This window comes from Elaeis guineensis, chromosome 6, assembly GCF_000442705.2.
Source record: "Elaeis guineensis isolate ETL-2024a chromosome 6, EG11, whole genome shotgun sequence".
Classification (NCBI taxonomy): domain Eukaryota; kingdom Viridiplantae; phylum Streptophyta; class Magnoliopsida; order Arecales; family Arecaceae; genus Elaeis; species Elaeis guineensis.
In genome coordinates this window covers 92,602,736-92,624,761 of record NC_025998.2, presented here as the reverse complement: position 1 = coordinate 92,624,761, position 22,026 = coordinate 92,602,736, and positions in this window count along the sequence as shown.

Below are 22,026 nucleotides of genomic sequence, written 5' to 3'. Positions count from 1 at the left end.
ATTTCACTCTGCCATGCCCATGGGCTTAAGGACTCGATCTTTCGATCATCATAGGACTACTCCTCTCATCTATCGAGGTTGATAGATCCCATCTTGGTGCGATCTGGTTCCTACAATGGATATGTTACAGCCAACATACACCTCAGGATTTCAAATGGTTAGGAGATCGAGTTATGGTGTAGTCAAACTATAACACACTCAAGGTGAACCATCGATGCACCTCAGGTCAAAGAACTAGACACACAACTGCAGCATCGAGCTAGTCATCGACGAGAAGGTAGACTTCCTTATGACTGCTCGAGGTGGTCACGCTTAGTACTCTCATTCTCAATGAATACCTGTACTCTCACTCTGGTATCTCCATACCGTAGACTCAAGACTCATCTACCCTAAGGAAGCGATTGTACACCAACCTTCCGGATCAATCACCATCCTCGTGATGATCCTATGGTCAGGAGCAGTTTATGAGTTAGTTATGTAAATTCATGCCTTAAATTTTCAACTCTTGAAAATATGAATTTACATTCTCACTAACTCAAAGGATGTATCACAGACACAATGTATACAATGTGATAGAAGAATAACTCTTTTATTCATTTATAGTCAAAATTATAAATTTGTCCTTAGTTCTGTACAGGAATGTGTCAGCCGATCTGGCATCTAGGGCACACATCTAACAAAGGATGGCTATATAAGTAAGATAATTTCTCTTCTAATGATCTAGCTTCTTACAGAAGAAGCTTTCTGTCTGACTCTTATCAATTTTTGATGATTTTCTTTGCTTAGGATCGACAGCATGAGATTTCTGTATCTTTTTCTTCTTTCCTCTCCTAGAAGATTAACGATCTGCTGATGAACCTCCCACTAAATTCATTGGCTCTTTTTGGAGCTGGTGGTCCTTCTCAAAAGTTTGCAGTAATCCTAGCAAACCATGATAGTTCACCACAGGCTTCGTCATTCTGTAATGACTGAAAAAGGGTAGGTAGGATTTTGGTAGCAAATTGAGGATAGTATCTTTGCCTAACTATTCATGCAACAGAAAGCCAAGTTTGCTAAGGCGTTCAATCTGCTTAATCATGTACAATACATGATCGATGACTGAAGCTCCATCTTGCATACAGGCATTGAATACTATGCAGGAGATTTTGTATCTCTTTATATCTTCAAGGGTGTCGAAGAACTCATTCAATATTTAAATGATCTCCTCTGGCTGTGCATCTTTGAACTTACGATTAAGTTCGTCATTCATAGCTGCCCTCATCACACAATATATGGTCATTCGATTATTGAGCCATTTTATGTAAGTATCTCTCGTGGCACGAGGAGCATTGACAATAGGTTCTTCAGGTGCCTCATTCGTAAGGACGTACAGAATCCTCTCATGCTCCAAGACGATCTTCAACTTTCAATACTAGCTATCGAAGTTGGGTCTGGTGAGCTTGTCGCTGTCAACAGTGTACAAAGGGATAGTGTGTTAGCTATAACTGAAAGAAAAAATAAAAGTCTATTAAGTATATGAATTACTTTTTAATCCTAAAGATATAGACTTTACTCTAAAATTTCTTCCACTATTTTTTATGAAATGGTAGCCTCTACTTTCAATTTAAAAAATTACATTAATTTTTTAGCGGATACTAGAATCCACACAGACTGTATTTGAGTTTGAGTGTGGCTCGGCTAACCCTAGTGCATCCATAGGTAGGTTGATAATCAATTATTTCTCCAAACAACTTATAGCAATTAGTTTTTGTCTCAAACATCCCTTCAGTAGTAATGTGGTGTTGGGTTTCGATCACGTAGCAAAAATCAAATTTTAAAATTTTTAAAACAAATAAATCAATAACTTTAATAGTTAAAACTATCGAATCAAAATTCAAACTCTAGAATCGCCTTATCGACGTCGATCAAAATAAAAACAAATATGCAAAGGGATAGAATTTTATACTTTCACTAAAAAGCAATATGACACGATGGTGATCTCTGTGAGACTCTAAAGTAGAATCTCTCTAATGGTGATCCACACGAAAGTTGGCCAAGGTCTTTTCTAACCGGTGTGCAGTCGCAGCCTTGTCTTCTCAAGAATATTATCGACTTCGAACTTGAAGTACGATCACACCAAAGCTCAGTCACCTTCGATTTTACCATCAAAATTATAACAAGAAGACACTTTATAGAATTCTCACAACCTAGGATTTGATTTTGGGCTCCAACACATAAAAAAATCAAACCCTATAGCTAACTAGCAACACTTGCTAATTCTCTCACCACCCTTCTTATAACTTTTGCCTCTCAATTTTTTCTTGCTTTTTTCTTAAATTTTTTCTAAATTTTTTTCTCTCTTTTGCATGCCACTTGACTTTAATTTTCACCCAAAATCAAGCACCTAGTTCATATGGGATGCCCCATATAAATAGGTGACCAAGGGATATGAGGAAGGACCAAGGGGCACCAACTTTTGGCGCTCCACATTCTCATATGGTGAAATAAATCACCATAATTTATTTTGGTATACAAGAGTCTTCACACAGAAGGACTCCTTCTCTTCTATGCCTCATAAATATTCCATGTAAAATCAGCATGAAGTAAATAGAGTTCTGGATGAGAAAACTAGGCGATAAGATAAGATAAGAGCCTTCATTAAGGACTCTTCATCTTCTCATGTTAATTAAGAGTAGGCAACATAATTATTTTGGCATGAAACCTAGTGGGTGCAGAGGACTCCTTCCACACTTGAAATTGATCCAAGTTGGATAAGAACCCAATTAAATTGGATCCAATCCCATTAGGTCAAAGACAACTGGTCTAGTTTAGCTCAAACACTTTGAACTGAACCAATTAAAAAACTTGGATTAATACAATGTGCTAGCATATCAAATTAACCCTTAGAATTTATATTAAATCCTAATTAAGTCAGACCAAGATCAAATCTTAAAGTGTGTGACCCATTGGATTTTAAATCTAGCCAGCAGTAGACCTAGACTCTCAAGTAACCCTAATTCGATCAGATTAGGTCAGCTCAAGAGTTCCAATCAACTAGGACTCTTCTTAATTAATTCTTGAATTAAATTTTTTTAATTTTGATGAATCTATAAGTCTAGATTGACATCTAACAATATGTCATGACTATTTAAAAGATTTAAAATTTTGATAAAAAATTATCAAAATATACTTCAATGGTAAATTACCATGTAATTCAATCCTTCAGTCAAAAAATATCTCAGATGAGATGTGGGCATGAAAATATGTCAAACCTAATTACTTATTTATATGTATCTCGATCAGAAGGTGATGATTCAGTTGATGATACATCAAAAATTTTTTTTTAGTTTTCATCCTGCTTTGGCCAAAGACTTTCAGAATCATCGACCTATGAGATCACATAGGATGTTCGCTCTCCTTATTAAGAGTGACTGATCTCTTGTTAATCACTCACAACCTTCATGTACACTTCATCACTTTCAGAACATCCCATATAAGGATCAGAGAATCAAGTTAGAAAGTGAACCAAAATATGGATTCATGTACACAAGGTACTATGGTGATTTTAGGTTAATGGATCACTTAACTTTCATTAAAGAATTATCAGCTGACATGTAAATAAGACTCCATCAGATGTTCTCTCACAGTCTATTTTGTGAACTTATTTTCTAATGAGCACCCACATCCTTGTATTAATGTCATCATATAAGTGGTTGTAAGATCAACCATCCTCATCTCTGAACTTACATGCCAGTCTTACCGGTATCATTGATCCCTAACTCAATGAACCAATGACTGAAAATATTTTAGGTCGTGGCTATCAAGATTTTAGGTCTCACTGACGTGATCTTATCACGGCCCTCAAACCATTGTCCAGACTTATGGGGTTCATTATAATCTTAAAAATAATAAGATGCAGTATATAATGAATCCAAAATATCTATTTTATTAATAATATTAATATCAATTACATGAGTCTGGAAGATAAATTACTGAAAATATCTTCTCACATCTCGTATGCAATTGACTTGTAGGATATTATTCTTTCATGTGGCACCTCCACTGAAAATCTTGGTTAGATCCAACCATTAACATGATAACACCAAATGCATCCAACAAACCGATGTCCAGGTCTGAGTGTGGCTCGACCAACCTGAGTATTGATTTGAAGGTACATCATAATGGTCATATGATAAATGATAATTTTAATATCTAATAGACACCAGGTGTGTGGCGCCTCAAATGCCTATTTAGAATATTGGACTCATTATCACATATCTTAATGGAAGGCTATGAACAAGTTATCCTCATAACTATATCATTTTATGTGTCTAATAATTTAAAAATTTTAATTTTATTGATTGAGAATAAGAGAAGAAGTTGACCTGCAAGCTGTAAATTCTCCCACTGACTTTATTAAGTAATGTAGAGAATTAAACACAAGCTGGTCTAGAGACACCTAAATCAATCACACTGATTAACCTTAATGGTATGGGTTAGCATGAATCAACTAGTAATCTAATCAAAACATAATCTATCATGTTGGCCAAGTAAGTGAGATCAGTGGGAGGAATGTGCCATTAACTCATCATAGACGTATCTAGGTAAGTAGCTCCCAATTAAAAATCACTTGATCAAATCTGCCAAACTTACCTTAGACACCAATTGACTAATTAATTTTGATTTGGTCTACTAAAAGATTTGGACTCAACTGTGGAGCCATGATCATGGTCCATTTATTAGATCAAAAAATAGATTTGATCAAACTTCAACTATTGAGGTTGATCTAGAGAAATTCTGACCTAATCTAATTCAACACTTGATTAGATTTAATCTGTTTCTCTATTTGGTCCATATGTATTTCTAACCCTAGGTCTAACCCATTAGAAGGACCTGATTCAAGCTAACCCTTTGCCCATTGATTTATATGGTATCTTAATGATCTTTAATTCTCAAATCTAGTATTGAAAAATATGCCCCAAAAGCCAATCATCAACCTGATGACGGTTGAGCAACCTTGTATTATAATTAATTTGTTAATAAATAAAATATATTTTTGGTATTTTCATTATAAGTTTTCATCTTCTAATGAACTTTGTTGTTGTGATGAAGTTCTTAGGACTATTTAGGTTCAATAAAGAGAAGATTTATCGATTAGTCTTTAAAACTGTTCACAATCAAATGATAGGCTGTTAATAAGGACGTCAGCTTCTATCGAGCATAGATCGCTGTAGGCCATATGGGTTGGTTGTTCTCTTAACCAAGGAGTGTGAAAATACTGGTATGGCATACAAGTGAGATGTAAGGGTACATCATCATTGAATGTGACCAACTCCAGAGCATTCTGCTATCAAGAATGTCTCTGATGGGATATAGGTATAAGTGTCCCTTAGACTTGAGATCGTCTCAGTGACTTGCAAGCAACTCATTGTGCTTTGGTACTAGACTAACTGAATTTCTAATTTAGTGACGGAAGACTTCTTGGCACAGTCAAGTACTTGCAAAGTCAGAGTGTGATCAAGATGGGATTGACCACTCTAAGAGTTGGAGAAAAATGAGTCGCTATATTTCAATTTAGCAAAACTTTGATCAGGATAATCCATCAGATGGATTTGATATTTTGAAATACAATGTGGACAACCTGATCAGAGTTGACAGTTAAACTCTGAGGTGTCCTATGAGTATTTTGGTCAAGGAGATGAATTATATGAAAACTATATCTGCATGGGTTCTAAGGATATTGTTTTACATATTCAACCTATCCGACCGTCGGGTACCATTGCTAGATGATCATTTCGATTGGTATAAAAATTTATTTCTATATTATTAACTTAGGTTTGGACCTATGAGATACACATTAGAGTTCACGATCCGATTGGAAGGTTGATCAATGATTAAGAATCGTTCTAGGGTTAAACGATCAATACGATTGACATTTAACCTAGTGCAAGTGTTGCAGGAGGATCGATTAGCAATTTGATTGTTAGTTAGTTTAATTTGATTAAGCAAATAGGCTAAAATTAAGTCTAATTAAATATAATTTAATTAGATTTAGTTTGGGCTTGATTGGATCAAGTTCAATTGGTTTATTGGATAAGCCAAGTGCAAGGAAAAACTAGTTCTAGTCCAATTAGGACTTGGGTCAACCTAATTTCTAATTCGATTAAAAAATTAAATCTAATTTAAATCTAATTTAATCTGATTAAATTAAGTTTTTAATTAGGTTAAGATTTATTTTAATTGGATTGATTTGATTTTGATTTGATTTGATTTGAGAAACCAAATTTGAACAAGTCATAGATTGAACCCGAGTAAGACTAGGATTCCACATTGCGCCACTTTAGCCCCCCACACCCACTCTCTCTTATTTTGTGTGATAAAACCTTCTCTCTCAGGCTTTCACACATGCCCAAAGCTTTTCACTCTTTTTCGCTTACATGAAATATGATTGTGGATCAAGTCAAAGTAGGAATTAGTTTGGATTTCAAATTCTATGAGATAGAATTTTAAGAAACCAAAACTCTTTCCTTATGGCACTGATTTTACTCAAATTTTTTTTGAGATTTTTGTAGCTTTTATAGCATATATTATGTACTCTTTTCTGATGGTCCATGGTAGAAAAAGAAGAAGGGGGCACCCAAGAGTTGGGCACCACTTGTCTTGCCCTGTTTGGATTTTTCTTGACTAGGTATTTGACCTAGATAAGGATTCTTCATATCTCATTATTTAAGATGAATTTTTTCTTAAAATTTTTATGGATTACAAAGCATTGGGGCTTGTGAAAATTAGAGAGAAAGAGTGTAGGGGCATGGAGATATAATAGACACAAAACTAAGTATCTGGGTTAGAGCAAAGAGAAGAAGAAGAGAGTCTTCTAGGGTTGTTGTGTTCACCTCTACCCTTCCTCCATCTGTGAGTTTTCTGAGAGTGTCTCATATCTAAAATTCCTTCTCCTACTTTTCATCTTTAGAAGAATCCAAATCAAGAAGGAGGCATCTGATCGACCATCGAAGAAGGATCAGCACAGTACTAGCATACTGTGCTGATTTCCTGGATCAGGTCTTCTGATCGTAATTCATGGGCTCATATGGACGACTCTTAGAGGTCGAATGTGTGTGCGGCTCGTAACATTATCCTCAATCAACAAAGTTAGAACATCTAACTTGCAAGGTAATAGATATGATCTATTATATTTTACATACATTAGATGTAGTATAGAAACATGTTGATATGATCAATATGTAGTTCTTGCTCTTTATATTTTAATTTTGATTTAATATCATATAATAATCATATAATAGGATCTTAGATCTAGAGATTCTCTGATTTTATAAGATAAATTTTGATTTATTTTAATCTTTCGCTGCTTGATCTTGAAAAAGTTTCAAGATCTAACACTGAAACCCAAGATCAGGTTCCTTCATCTAGATCATTCAAACTTAATTCAAAATTAAATGTGTGAAACGTGTGTTTCAGCTTATAGAACTATTCTATCAGAATTTCAGATGAAGCATACTATATGTTTCAATTCATAAAAATAAATTTTCATAATATGTTTAACAATTAAACATGCATAGGTATGATCTAAACTTCATACATACATCTCATGCATCATGATAACTTTTAGATCAATACCGATTACATCTTATGTAACATGCTATTCAGATTTAAAATAATTTTATATTTGAATTTTATCTTATTATAATGAATCATAAATTATTTTAGATTTAATCTAAATATATTTATGATCAAAATAATTTATAAAAATCTATTTATTTTTTTCTTCATGAAATCGGATCACAATGACACCCTTACACGTCATAAGAGAACCCGTCAAATAGGTAAGAGAGAGATTAATCTCTTCAATCTCTTATAATCGGATGGTCTAGTGATCTTATCAATCTGAGTACTAAGATACTAAGATCTGAAATCTAATTTCATATGTAATTACATCAACATGCAATTTTTGATAAAATAATTTATGTCATGAACTTATCCTTGATCTTATCAATCATGTTCTTCATCTAATTTAATTAGATTTAATGCATCATATACATCATATCAGATCTGAAACACATCTTGTATTGATTACAAAATATCAATTTTAGATTTGATATCATGTAAAAAATTAATTAGCTACAAATATGAACACATAATGATCAAATTTTTGATTAAATCTGTTTCAGTGTAGTGCTGAATTTAGATAGAATTTAGATCTAAATATCTATCAAAATAGATCCATTTTAGATTTGAAATAAGTTTCACTTAATAATAAAAATAATAATATAAAAATTTTACTAAAATAAATTTAAAATAGTTTTTAATTCACATTATTATTCTAAAAAAATTCAGTAATAATAAAAATTTTGTTATAACAAACTTATAACAATCTTAATCAACTATTGATTAAGCTCATCTAATCTCATCAAAATCAGATAAAAAAATTTATATAAATAGATTTAAATTAGATTTAATATCTAACATAAAATTTTAATTATATACAATATGTAAATAATCTAAAAAAACTCAGTTATGCATCTATGTATCAAAGCCTGGTTCTGATACCAATTGAAGGGAAGGAAACTTGTTTCTTCGTCGATTACCAGGGTTGCATCAAAAAATTTTCTACAAATATACATGAATAAGGATCAAATTCTTACCTGAATAGTAGTAGAACTAAGAATTAAATCTCTAAAAATCTAGAATAAACCTTCATGGAGGCTTAAAAGTGCAGACCCTCTACATCGCATACACACTAGATGATGCAGGAAAGCAGGATAACTTATATTCAAAGCACCTTTGCAACCCAACCAAATGAGGCAGAAGAGATGCTAGTGTGATGCCTCACACTAGCAAGGGGGATGCCCAAAGAAGGGCCCATGATAAGGGAAGAGGGGCGGCAAGCAAGGGGAGATGCCAAGGAAGGGGACGCCCCATTTCTCATGCCTCTCTCTCTTTTTCTCTCTTCTCTTAATCTGATTTGTTTGCTATCTATCCATAGATAGAGATCCTCTCTATTTATAGATAATTTTCATAATTCAATAAGTATAGGACTTCTAATTCAAACATACTTTGAATCAGTCAATACTTGTGAAAGAAGGACTCCTATATGAGATACAATTGCCATCAAATATGGCTCCTACAATGCATCCATTCCCACACCCACATGGGATGCCCACAACCAGCACCATATTTGATGCTAGTTGTCCCAAGGGAGGAGGAAATCTCAATACAAGTAGAACTCCTAATATCTCATCCAAAAAGGGTCTGATTCGAATCCAATTTGAAGCTGGTTCGAAATAATTTTGAAAGACTGTCAATCCCAAACTCTTTAGAACTTTTGCACCAAGTCTAACTGAAAATTTTAAGCCTAATTAAGAATAATTAATTTAGATCTAATATAAAATTAATTAGCACTTAAATTTAATTTTTCATAGGCTCTATGGATCATAGATCAGAAACTGTTCATCCCCAAGATTGAACCTGAACCTCATGTGTAGTGTTAGCTAGACATCGTCAACTCTTCAATCTCATTTGATTCATAACTTAATTCTTAATTAAGTTAGCTTATATATTCAATCAAGTCAAGTACTTTCAAATTGGACATATAAACATAGGTCAATACTTTCCTACTTTGTTTGACTTGTGTGCATGACTCCATAGGTTCAAACACTAAGCCGATAGCACAGGAATCGATTCCTGCACTAATTGAGATACCATCTAGCAATAATTTTTGATATCCAGATAGATCAAATTATTACAAAAAAATATTTTAGAATCTATGCACATGGTTACTGCATAATTCATATCTTTGACCCTGAATGCTCTAAGATGGTCTAAGTTCAACTGTCAACCCAGATTGCTTCATCCACATTGTATTTTAACCTTTTAAATCCATCTCATGGATTACCCTGGCCAATGCTTTACTAAATTAAAATACAGCGATACATCAACTTCAATAATCTAGAAGGGTCAATCTCATCTTGATCCACACACAGATTTCGCAAGTACTTGACTGTACTCAGTAGCCTTCCGTCACTGCATTAGAAATCTAGATAGTCCAGCATCAAAGTATAGTGAGTTGCTTGCAAGTCACTATGGTGATCTCAGGTCTGAGGGATACTTATGTCCAGATACTTTGCGAGCAACTCTTGATAGCAGAATGCTCAGCAAGTGAGTCACTTGTTCAGTGACGATGTACTCCTACATCTCATCTATATACCATACCAATATCACCACACTCTTTAGTGAAGAGGACAACCAACCCATATGGTGCACAATGATTACCACTTGATAAACGTCATTATCCTGTAATGACGTATCTTTGGGTCACGAACATGTTTAAGAACTATACGATAAATTCTCTCTTTATCATTCACTAACATAGTTCTAACGACTTCATCATAACATAAGAGTTCTATAAGGAAGATATAATTTATGATAAAAAATATTAAAATAATTTATATTTATTAATCAATAATTCATATACAAAGATGAACTCTATCGTTACACAATTGGTTTTAGGATACAATTTTCAATAAGTTAGATGATTGGTTTCAAGGATACGGGCTAGTGGATTAGAAGTTGACATTATTTATCTGCAAGAGTAGAGATTCTAGTTAGATATTTGTACTTAAATTTATATTTACTCTAAAAATTTTTAGATGCAAATAGACTCCCACTATTTTTTTGAATTTTGACACTCTCAAGTGTTGGAATTCGAGGTTTGGTGCATGCATATGTATTTTAAAACTTTATTTTTTAAACATCATAGCAGAGAATAAGATCAAAATACTTTTAATCTGAATTATGCATGCATGAAAATATAAAACCACATGGATCTATCTTATATGCTGAAATTGATATATGCTGAAATTTAGTTTGTGATCAAATCACATACCTGTTTCGCAATCTTTTTTTTCAAATCTGGATCTAAAAGAGAAGAGATTCTCTTTTAGCCACACAAGTATCTGACCTCTATGAGTATCCATTTAGAATCAGTCTGGAACAGTCCTCTTTAATCTGAATTTATGTTCTCCAAAATTCAGCCTGCTGAATCTGAATGAAGCCTGGATTTTTTTTTATCAAGGCTTGATCTCTTACCTTGATCTTCTTCTTCTCCTCTTCACTAGAGTTTCTCTCCTTGCTATGTGCTACTACCAGATGTTAGAAACCAGTAATGAAGAGGCACCCAATAGCCTTTGGACATGGGATTCCTTGGGACATGTATCCTAAGAGAAAAGGGGTGTGGGACGCCCAAGGAAAGAGAAAGGGAGAGGAAGAGAGGGCATGGGACTTTTCTTTTGGTATGTAGGGTTGCTAGTTTGGATGCTCTAGGGACCTTCATAGAGGTTCGTTTAAATAGGCACAAGAATTGAATCCTATTCAATCTCATAATACAAATCCTACTTGGATTAGGAATCTTTAAAACTTAAGTTATTCAACTTAGATTAGGAATCTTTTTAGGCACCAACAATTGGAGTCCTTGCACCTATAATTAGATGACCCAAAATAAACCCAAGAGATGCCCCATAAGAGAACTAAAAGGCTTCTAATCAATGGATATGCTCAACTTGATCAAATCAAGGTGGCACCCAAGAATAACTATCAAGAAAATTAATTAGGGACTTGCACCCTTAATTTATATGATCCATAATCTTAGACACACAATAATTGGAGTCTCATGAATCTTATTCATATAAATTATTAGCAAATAATTAAATTAAAATTATGTTATCAAATAAGTAATTCCAATGGAAAGAAGAATTGACTCCAACCATGTGCTAGAAAGGTTATCATGAACCTAATGGATTTCTCTAAACCCAATTGACACTTCATAAGCTTAATTACTAATTTTAGGCCTAATTTCTTTGTTGTGTGACTGCATAGGTTTAATTCTATCTGGTAGTAAGATATATAATGATTTCTTATTATTGTATTATTGAAACTCTTTTCAATGGGTCAGAATAATTTTACTCTAACTCAGCAAGGATTGTCGATTCGAAATAATCTTAGCGAGCTCTCACAATCCATCAGTGATATCTAGCAGTATATATTGGTAATCTAATAGAACTGAAATGAATCTTTAAGTGTAGTTCACGTGTGATTCAATTTTTCTATCATGAGTCCCGACTATAGAAAAGTGCAGGGATTTCATACATGCATTACAAAAATTTTTCAGCAGAAGAATATCAGATTAAATTATTTAATCTATAAATATATGTATAAGATCTGATCTTAAAACTTTTACAAATAGATCAATGACATAAATTTATATACATAAAATTTTGAATAAAAAATGACAAGCATGTGAACCAAAAATAGTATTTAGTAATAGATCTAATCTACCACTTCTAGGGTTTCGAACCCAATACCTGAGTGTGGGTTGAAAGAAATATGCCCTATAAGCCAATCAAAATATGTAATTTGATGGATATTCTTTTGTCTCCCAACTCATGTACTGATGTTTTAAATAAATAAAGGTATTTAGTTCATCATATGCTGTGTCATATTTTTGATTATGATGAACCCCATAAATTAAGGCTATGGTTTTAAGGTTATGATGTGATCATACCAGTGAGATCTAAAACTTTAAAATCCTAATTTTAAATATTTTTAGTCGATGGAACATTGAGTAGGGGATCAATATTTTCGATAAGACTGGTACATCCTGTGTATGCTCGGTGGAGAGGGTAATTGATCTCACAATTACTTGTGTATGACACTAATATAAGGATGTAAGTGCTCATTAAAGAATGAGTTCACTGAATTGATCCAATTAAAGAATATATGATGGAGTCTTATCTACATGTCAATAGATGTTTCTCATAGTGGGAATTGTGCATGTAAATCTTTTGACTTGAGACTGCCATAGAACCTTATAAGCATGAATCCATATTTTGGATCATACTCATTCATGATTTAATCATGTACGGGGTGTTCTGGATATGATGGATTGCTTATGAAGGTTGTGAGTAGGTCAATATGAAAATGATCACTCCTAGTAAGAGGAGATCGCATCCTATCTGCTTCGATCAAATAATGATTCAGGAAGACTTTGATCAGAGTATTATGAAAAATTAGAAATAGTTTCTAATATTTCATAAATTGAATCATTATTATCTGATCAAGAGAAATATGAATATAAATTGGGTTTGACATTTTTTTATACTCAAACTTATATTCGGGATGCAGGATGATCGTAAGATCAAGTTGCACGGTAATTTTCCACTGAAGGATATTTTTGATATTTCTATCAAAATTCTATATCTTTCAGGTAGACATGATACATTGCTAGATATCAATCATATTTTGTAAGTTTGATCGAATTAAAGAGTTTAATTCGATCATTAATTAGAAGCTGTTCTGATTGATCGAAACGGGTCAGCTTGATTTGACCTAAATCGGCTCGATTGTGTTCTAACTAAATTAGGTCAAATTGCACCCAGACTCACTGCTGGCTAGATATGAAACTCAATGGGTCACACACAAAGAGAATTGATCATGGGTTTAATTTGATTAAATCATGTTTGCAAGTTGAACATGCTAGCACATGTTGCAAACCCTAGCATCTAGATTCGAATTGGATTCGAATTGGGTTCTGATTTGGGCTAATTTAGAACCAATTTGAGCCAAATTGGATTTGGTCTTGAAATGGATTCGACGTATTCTGATTGGGCTTACTGTTGGGTGCCAAAAATCAGAGAACCACATGCCTAAGAGTCTCTCCCTTGGCGTATGGATTTAAATCCATGCGCATGTGCCACATGGTGCATGGAGGGAGTTGGCGCCCCTTAACTTGGTCTTATCTATTTTCTTCATGGCTTTTATTCTACGAAAGATTTTTAGAAATCTTAAAAGGTGCCTAAGAGTCCTTTTGAGTATTAAACTCTTCATAGAAAAATTAGGAGAAGAGATAAGGATGTATCCATGCGCATGTGCCCCATGGCGCATGGATGGAGTTGGCGCCCCCCCTTAACTTGCTCTTATCTATTTTTTCTCCATGGATTTTATTCTACAAAAGGTTTTCAAAAATCTTAGGAGGCACCTAAGAGTCCTTCTGAGTATTAAACTCCTCATAGAATAGTTAGGAGAAGAGATAAGGATGAAGCCATGCGCCACCCTTTGGAAGCGCCCCTTTGGACCAAGTCAAATCTCAAGGTTGTTTTGAATTGTTCCACGCCCCTTATCTCTTCCGCCCTTCCTGAAGTTGGCACCCTCTACCTTGGCCATTGGATGGGCTTCCTTCCAGATCCAAAGGCATGGGTTGATGGTGCCAATAAGAAAAGCATTGCGACTTCTCATGTGAACACCGTAAGTTGAGTTCGAAGAGTCCTTCTGAAATAAGGCACCTCTTCAACCCAACTTTGATGTCCACATGACTTTTTCTCATCAAATGGAGTGTGAGAAATTGAGAGGAGGTGTGAGATGAGGTGTGAGTGGGTGTGAGATGCTTGGTTTGCACCCCTACATGCAATATAAATAGGGGTGCACGCCGAGGAGTCATCGCTCATTCCAAACTCTTCCTTCTTTCTTACAATAGGCTCTTCTTGTCCAATTTTCTTTATTCTTCTTATCTAGCCTAGACAAGGTTCTGATAAAGGACAAGAAGTCTTTCAAAAGGCTTAGAGAATTATAATAAAAATTAAGGTGACAAGGAGCAAGAAAGGAAGGTAAGAAAAGATCCAACAGTGTGACAGCAAAGCCAAGAAAGGAGATTTTGCCCAAATTGCATTTAAATTTTGATAAATTAGAATTTAATTATAGAGAATTTAAATAGGTGCTAGTGGGTTGATCAAGTCCTCGTGTGGATCAACGTTGGAGGGTGAACATTTGGGCACCTGGTGGAAACCCTGACGGACTGCTACCGACGACCAAGCACAAATTAGGGTTTAGCGATAAGAGGTATGTTTCTATACCTTATATTATGATATTAATGCATATTATATGGTTTAAATTCTGATAAGGTGATCTTGGAGTTAGGTTTTGATTTTATGATTTCATAATAATTACTTTGAAATCCGTACTTCCACCTTGACACCAAACCCTACAGTGGTATCAGATCCACCTTGTTAGAATTAAATCATATGATGATATGTTAATGATTTAATGACAATATTATAAATATGATATGATCATAATTTATAATTTTTATATGTTATTAATATGATGAGATCATATTTATTATTTCATAATTAAATTATGATGTATATAATTATGGAATGTTGCTTTGTCATATTGAATTGTGTTCACTATGATGCTAATTTCTTTTATTCATGTATTTAGTATGATATAGAAAGTAAATGTGCATTGAGACCTAAAAAGCCCTCTGTAAAATGATATTAAGTTGTAGTGTAATTAACCAATAGCAGAACCAGTCCAGATGTCTAATTGATCAATCGGTGTCTAGAAAAGTGGTTCATGATTGGTAAAGAGAACGTAGTTTATAATTGATTTCGTTGTCTGATCTGGCCAATTTATTGGTGTCTAAGGAAAGCAACGGGGGGACCCCCACCTCTCTCCCACTTACCTGGCTGGGATGCTTGGTGTTATATTTTCTACATTATGGCCTTCCTTCATGCTAGGACATTATTATGTCATGAACCATATTAGGTTCGTTGTGTAACCACAAGACCAATTATGGAAACTGACATAATATTATTTTGACGCATCGAGATGCTTACAGTATTTTTGAGTATAATGCTTTGTTGTGTAACCACAAGAGCATTTATATTCTATTTTGACTGTATTAAAATGAAGGGTCCTACTTAACTAAAACATTATGGTTTGTTATGTAAACACAAGGCTATTAATGTTTTAGAGGCCAGGGTTTTTATTGAGAATTACATGAGATACAATTGGAAAGAGTTTCCTACCTTTAAACTTATAAAAGGTTTGTTGTGCAACCACAAGATCTTTTATAAGGAATTAGGGTCTCAATCCCACTAAGAAAATTAATCAGGGTTTTCTCGAACATCATACTAGAGGGTTATGATGTCTGATAAAATAGTGGGAGACACAATAAAATTAAAGTCCTAATTTAATTATGCATATCATCTTGAGTTGTTAGCTTATGTAATGTTCTTTATTATGTAGATTAATGGCTTCTTCACTTTCACTTCGCTCCATTTTGGATACAAATAAATTGACTGGTACCAACTATGTAGATTGGTTGAGAAATCTTAAAATAGTACTTAGTCAAGAGAAGCTTTCTTACATCCTCGATACCCCTGACATTGAGCCAGTTGGGGAGGATGCCACAGAGGAAGAAAAAGCTACATATAGGATGTGGCAAAATGATTCTTTAAATGTCAAGTGTATCATACTTGCCTCTATGACAAATGAGTTGCAGAGGCAGCATGATAGCATGGACACTCATTCGATATTGCTAAATTTAAAAGAGCTTTATGGGGAACAGATTAGGACTGCTAGATATGAGATATCTAAGCAGTTATTCTATGCCAGAATGACAGAGGGTCATCCGTACAAAACCATGTTTTGATGGTTATTGACCTGATCACTCGATTAGGTCAATTAGGTTTTGTTATGGATGGAGAGTTGAGTCAGGATCTAATCCTGCAATCACTCCCAGAATTATTTTTTCAGTTTGTTGTGAACTATCACATGAACAAACTGAATTCTTCCTTGCCTGAGCTGTTAAATATGCTCAAGACAGCAGAGAGCCATATCAAGAAGGATAAGGCTCCTCTTCTTCTTGTGGATGGGATCTCCAAGAAGAAGGTAGGCAAAAAGGGTTCTAAAAGGAGGCTGAACCCTAAAGGTGGTATAAATAAGAGGAAGAAAGGAAAGAAGACCTACAGACTGTCAACCTGCTTTCACTGCGGTAAGGCAGGTCATTGGAAAAGGAATTGCAAGGTTTACCTTGCAACAGTGAAGACTGGTGCAAATAATGCACCAAAAGGTATGTATGAGATACATACAATATTATCATTGAATTCTTTTATTTCAAACTCTTGGGTATTAGATACCGCCTGTGGTTTTCATATCTGCAAATCATTGCAGGGGCTGCAGAAAATTAGAAGTTTGAGGAAGGGAGACTTCGAGCTCTACGGTGCTGGAGGAGAGTCTATCCAAGCAGAAGCTGTAGGGACAAATATCTTGAAGTTTTCTTCTGGAAAGATCTTAGAGCTAACAAATTATTATTATATGCCTAAGATCATTAGAAATATTGTATCTGTACCCTTGTTGATAAAACAAGGATATCAAATATTTGTAACGAGCAATGGTTGCTCGATTATTTTTTCTAGTGAAATAATTTGCCATGGCATTTTTGACAATGGTTTGTTGACTCTATGTTTGAATGATAATATTTTTCATGTTGATGAAAATAGAAAATGTAAGAGAGATAATATAAATAATACCTTACTTTGGCATTGTCGACTTGGTCATATCAGTGAGACTAGGATTAACAAGTTGTATAAAGAAAAGTTCTTTGATCCTTATGATTATGAATTATTAGGAACTTGTGAATCATGTCTCATGGGTAAAATGACCAAGACTTCATTTAGTAAACATGGAGATAGGACAAACAAGTTGTTAGGACTTGTACATACAGATGTATGTGGCCCTATGACAACCCAGACTAGAGGTGGATACTCTTATTTTATTACATTTACAGATGATTTATCTAGGTTTGGATATGTGTATCTTATGAAACATAAATTTGAAGCCTTTGATAAATTCAAAGAGTATCAAAGTATGATCGAAAAATAAACTGAAAAAAGTATAAAAATCTTTCGATCTGATTGAGGAGGATAATACTTATCCAGTAAATTTTTAGACCATCTTAAGGTAAAGGAAATTATCTCTAAATAGACACCTCCTTATACGCCACAATTAAATGGTGTAGCCGAAAAGAGGAACCATACCTCATTAGATATGGTGTGGTCCATGATGTGCTTCACTAAGTTGCCTATTTCCTTCTGGGGTCATGCTTTAGAGACCGCAATAATTATCTTGAATAGAGTACCTTCTAAATCTGTATCTAACACTCCATATGAGATATGGAGAGGTAAGAAATTCAATCTTAAATATTTTAAGATATGGGGATGTTCAGCATATGTCAAAAAAAATTTTGGACATAAGCTAGATGCTAGAGCAGATAAATATTTATTTGTAGGATATCCTAAAGATAGTATAGGATATCTATTCTACCATCCTACTGAACAAAAGATATTTGTAAGTAGGCATGCCACTTTTATGGAGAAAGAATTTATCCTAGAAAGAGGCAGTGAGAAAAATATTAAAATTAATGAAATTCAAAAAAAATAAATAAAAATTTTTCAACCAAATATTCACATAAATAAGAAAGAACCAGAACACATAACTCCTATCCATAGGTTAGATAGGGTATGATATGTACCTATAAGGTATGGGTTCATTATTGAGAATAATGAAGCCCAAGTCATTGAGAATGACGAACCTTTGACCTATACGGAAGCTGTCATGAGTAAGGACTCAGACAAATGGCAGGATGCCATGAAATTCGAGATGGACTCCATGTACACTAACAAAGTATGGACTTTGGTTGATGCACCAGAAGGGGTAAACCCTATTGGGTGAAAATGGATCTATAAGAAAAAGATTAGAGCAGATGGTCAAATAGAAACCTATAAAGCTAGATTGGTAGCTAAAGGTTTCAGGCAAAAACAGGGTATTGATTATGATGAAACTTTTTCACCTGTTGCCATGCTCAAATCTATTCGGATTATGCTTGCAATAGCAGCATACTATGATTATAAAATATAGCAAATGGATGTTAAGACCGCCTTCTTGAATGGTTTTCTAGAAGAGAAGGTTTACATGTCATAGCTAGAGGGTTTTGTCTCAAATGACAGACCAAATCAGGTATGCAGGCATAAGAAATCCATTTATGAATTAAAGCAAGCCTCAAGGAGTTGGAACATCCACTTTGATGTAACAGTCAAAGAGTTTGACTTCATCAAGAATGTGGATGAACCATGTGTATACAAGAAGACTAGTGGGAGTGCTATAGTTTTCTTGGTTCTGTATGTGGATGACATACTCCTCATTGGGAATGATATCCCAATGTTACAATCAGTCAAGTTATGGCTATCTAATAAGTTTTCCATGAAGGACTTGGGAGAAGCATCCTATATACTTGGAATTAAGATCTATAGAGATAGATCTAAAAGGATGCTAGGCTTATCTCAGTCTAAGTACATTGACTTAATATTGAAAAGGTTCAGTATGGATGGGAGTAAAAGAGGTTACTTACTCATGAGTCAAGGCATACATCTCTCTAAGAAGATGTCTCTTAAGATACCTGAAGAGAGAAATAGAATAAGTTCTATTCCTTATGCTTCAGCTGTAGGATCAATAATGTATGCTATGTTATGTACCAGGCCTGATGTAGCTTATGCCTTAGGCATAGCCAGTAGATTTTAGGCTGATCCAAGAGAGGATCATTGGAAGGCTGTAAAAAATATTCTAAAGTACTTAAGAAGGACTAAGGATATTTTTCTTATATATAGTGGATCTGATCTTAAACTAGAAGGATACTCTGATTCTAGTTTTCAATCAGACCCAGATGATAGCAAATCTATTTCAGGGTATGCCTTTAATTTGAATGGTGGAGCAGTGAGTTGGAAGAGTTCTAAGCAGCAGACTGTAGCTGACTCAACCACAGAGGCAGAATACATAGCTGCAAGTGAAGCCGCCAAGGAAGCTGTCTGGATGAAGAAGTTCATCACTGAATTGGGTGTTGTTCCTGAAATTGAGAACCCAGTACCACTTTATTGTGATAATACTGGAGCAGTTGCTCAAGCAAAGGAACTCAGATCTCACCATAAATTCAAGCATATTTTGAGATGCTTCCATCTCGTTCATGAAATAATTGAAAGACAAGATGTTATTATTGAACGAGTAGACACAAAGAACAACATAGCGGATCCGTTTACTAAAGCTTTACCATAGCAACAGTTCGATCGCCACCTCGATTGTATGGAGTTGAAATATAAGGAAGATTGGCTTTAGTGCAAGTGGGAGATTGAAAGGAATATGCCCTATAAGCCAATCAAAATATGTAATTTGATGGATATTCTTTTGTCTCCCAACTCATGTACTGATGTTTTAAATAAATAAAGATATTTAGTTCATCATATGCTGTGTCATATTTTTGATTATGATGAATCCTATAAATTAGGGCTATGGTTTTAGGGTTATGATGTGATCATATCAGTGAGACCTAAAACCTTAAAATCCTAATTTTAGATATTTCTAGTCGATGGAACATTGAGTAGGGGATCAATATTTTCGGTAAGACTGGTACTTCCTATGTATGCTCGGTGAAGAGGGTAATTGATCTCACAATTACTTGTGTATGACACTAATATAAGGATGTAAGTGCTCATTAGAGAATGAGTTCATTGAATTGATCCAATTAAAGAACATCTGATGGAGTCTTATCTACATGTCAACAGATATTTCTCATAGTGAGAATTGTGCATGTAAATCTTTTGACCTGAGACTGCCATAGAACCTTATAAGCATGAATCCATATTTTGGATCATACTCATTCATGATTTAATCATATACGGGATGTTCTAGATATGATGGATTGCTTATGAAGATTGTGAGTAGGTCAATATGGAAACGATCACTCCTAGTAAGAGGAGATCGCATCCTATCTGCTTCGATCAAATAATGATTCAGGAAGACTTTGATCAGAGCATTATGAAAAATTAGAAATGGTTTCTAATATTTTATAAATTGAATCATTATTATCTGATCAAGAGAAATATGAATATAAAATTAGGTTTGATATTTTTTCATACTCAAACTTATATTCGGGATGCAGGATGATCGTAAGATCAAGTTGCACGGTAATTTTTCACTGAAGGATATTTTTGATATTTTCATCAAAATTCCATATCTTTCAGGTAGATATGATACGTTGCTAGACATCAATCATATTTTATGAGTTTGATCTAATTAAAGAGTTTAATTCGATCATTAATTAGAAGCTGTTCTGATTGATTGAAATGGGTCAGCTTGATTTGACCTAAATCGGCTCGATTGTGTTCTAACTAAATTAGGTCAAATTGCACCCAGACTCACTACTGGTTAGATGTGAAACCCAATGGGTCATACACAAAGAGAATTGATCATGGGTTTAATTTGATTAAACCATGTTTGCAAGTTGAACTTGCTAGCATATGTCGCAAACCCTAGCATCTAGATTCGAATCGGGTTTCGATTTGGGCTAATTTAGAACCAATTTGAGCTAAATTGGATTTGGTCTTAAAATGGGTTTGAAGTATTTTGATTGGGCTTACTGTTGGGTGCCAAAAACTAGGGAACCACATGCCTAAGAGTCTCTCTCTTGGTGTGTGGATTTAAATCCATGCGCATGTGCCACATGGCGCATGGAGGGAGTTGGCGCCCCTTAACTTGGTCTTATCTATTTTCTCCGTGGCTTTTATTCTTTGAAAGATTTTTAAAAATCTTAAGAGGTGCCTAAGAGTCCTTCTAAGTGTTAAACTCTTCGTAGAAAAATTAAGAGAAGAGATAAGGATGTATCCATGCGCATGTGCCACATGGCGCATGGATGGAGTTGACGCCCCCCCTTAATTTGGTCTTATCTATTTTTTCTCCATGGGTTTTATTCTACAAAAGATTTTCAAAAATCTTAGGAAGCACCTAAGAGTTCTTCTGAGTATTAAACTCCTCGTAGAATAGTTAGGAGAAGAGATAAGGATGAAGCCATGCGCCACCCTTTGGAAGCGCCCCTTTGGACCAAGTCAAATCTCAAGGTTGTTTTGAATTGTTCCACACCCCTTATCTCTTCCGCCCTTCCTGAAGTTGGTGCCATCTATCTTGGCCATTGGATGGGCTTCCTTCCAGTTCCAAAGGCATGGGTTGATGGCGCCAATAAGAAAAGCATTGCGACTTCTCATGTGAACACCGTAAGTTGAGTTTGAAGAGTCCTTCTGAAATAAGGCGCCTCTTCAACCCAACTTTGATGTCCACATGGCTTTTTCTCATCAAATGGAGTGTGAGAAATTG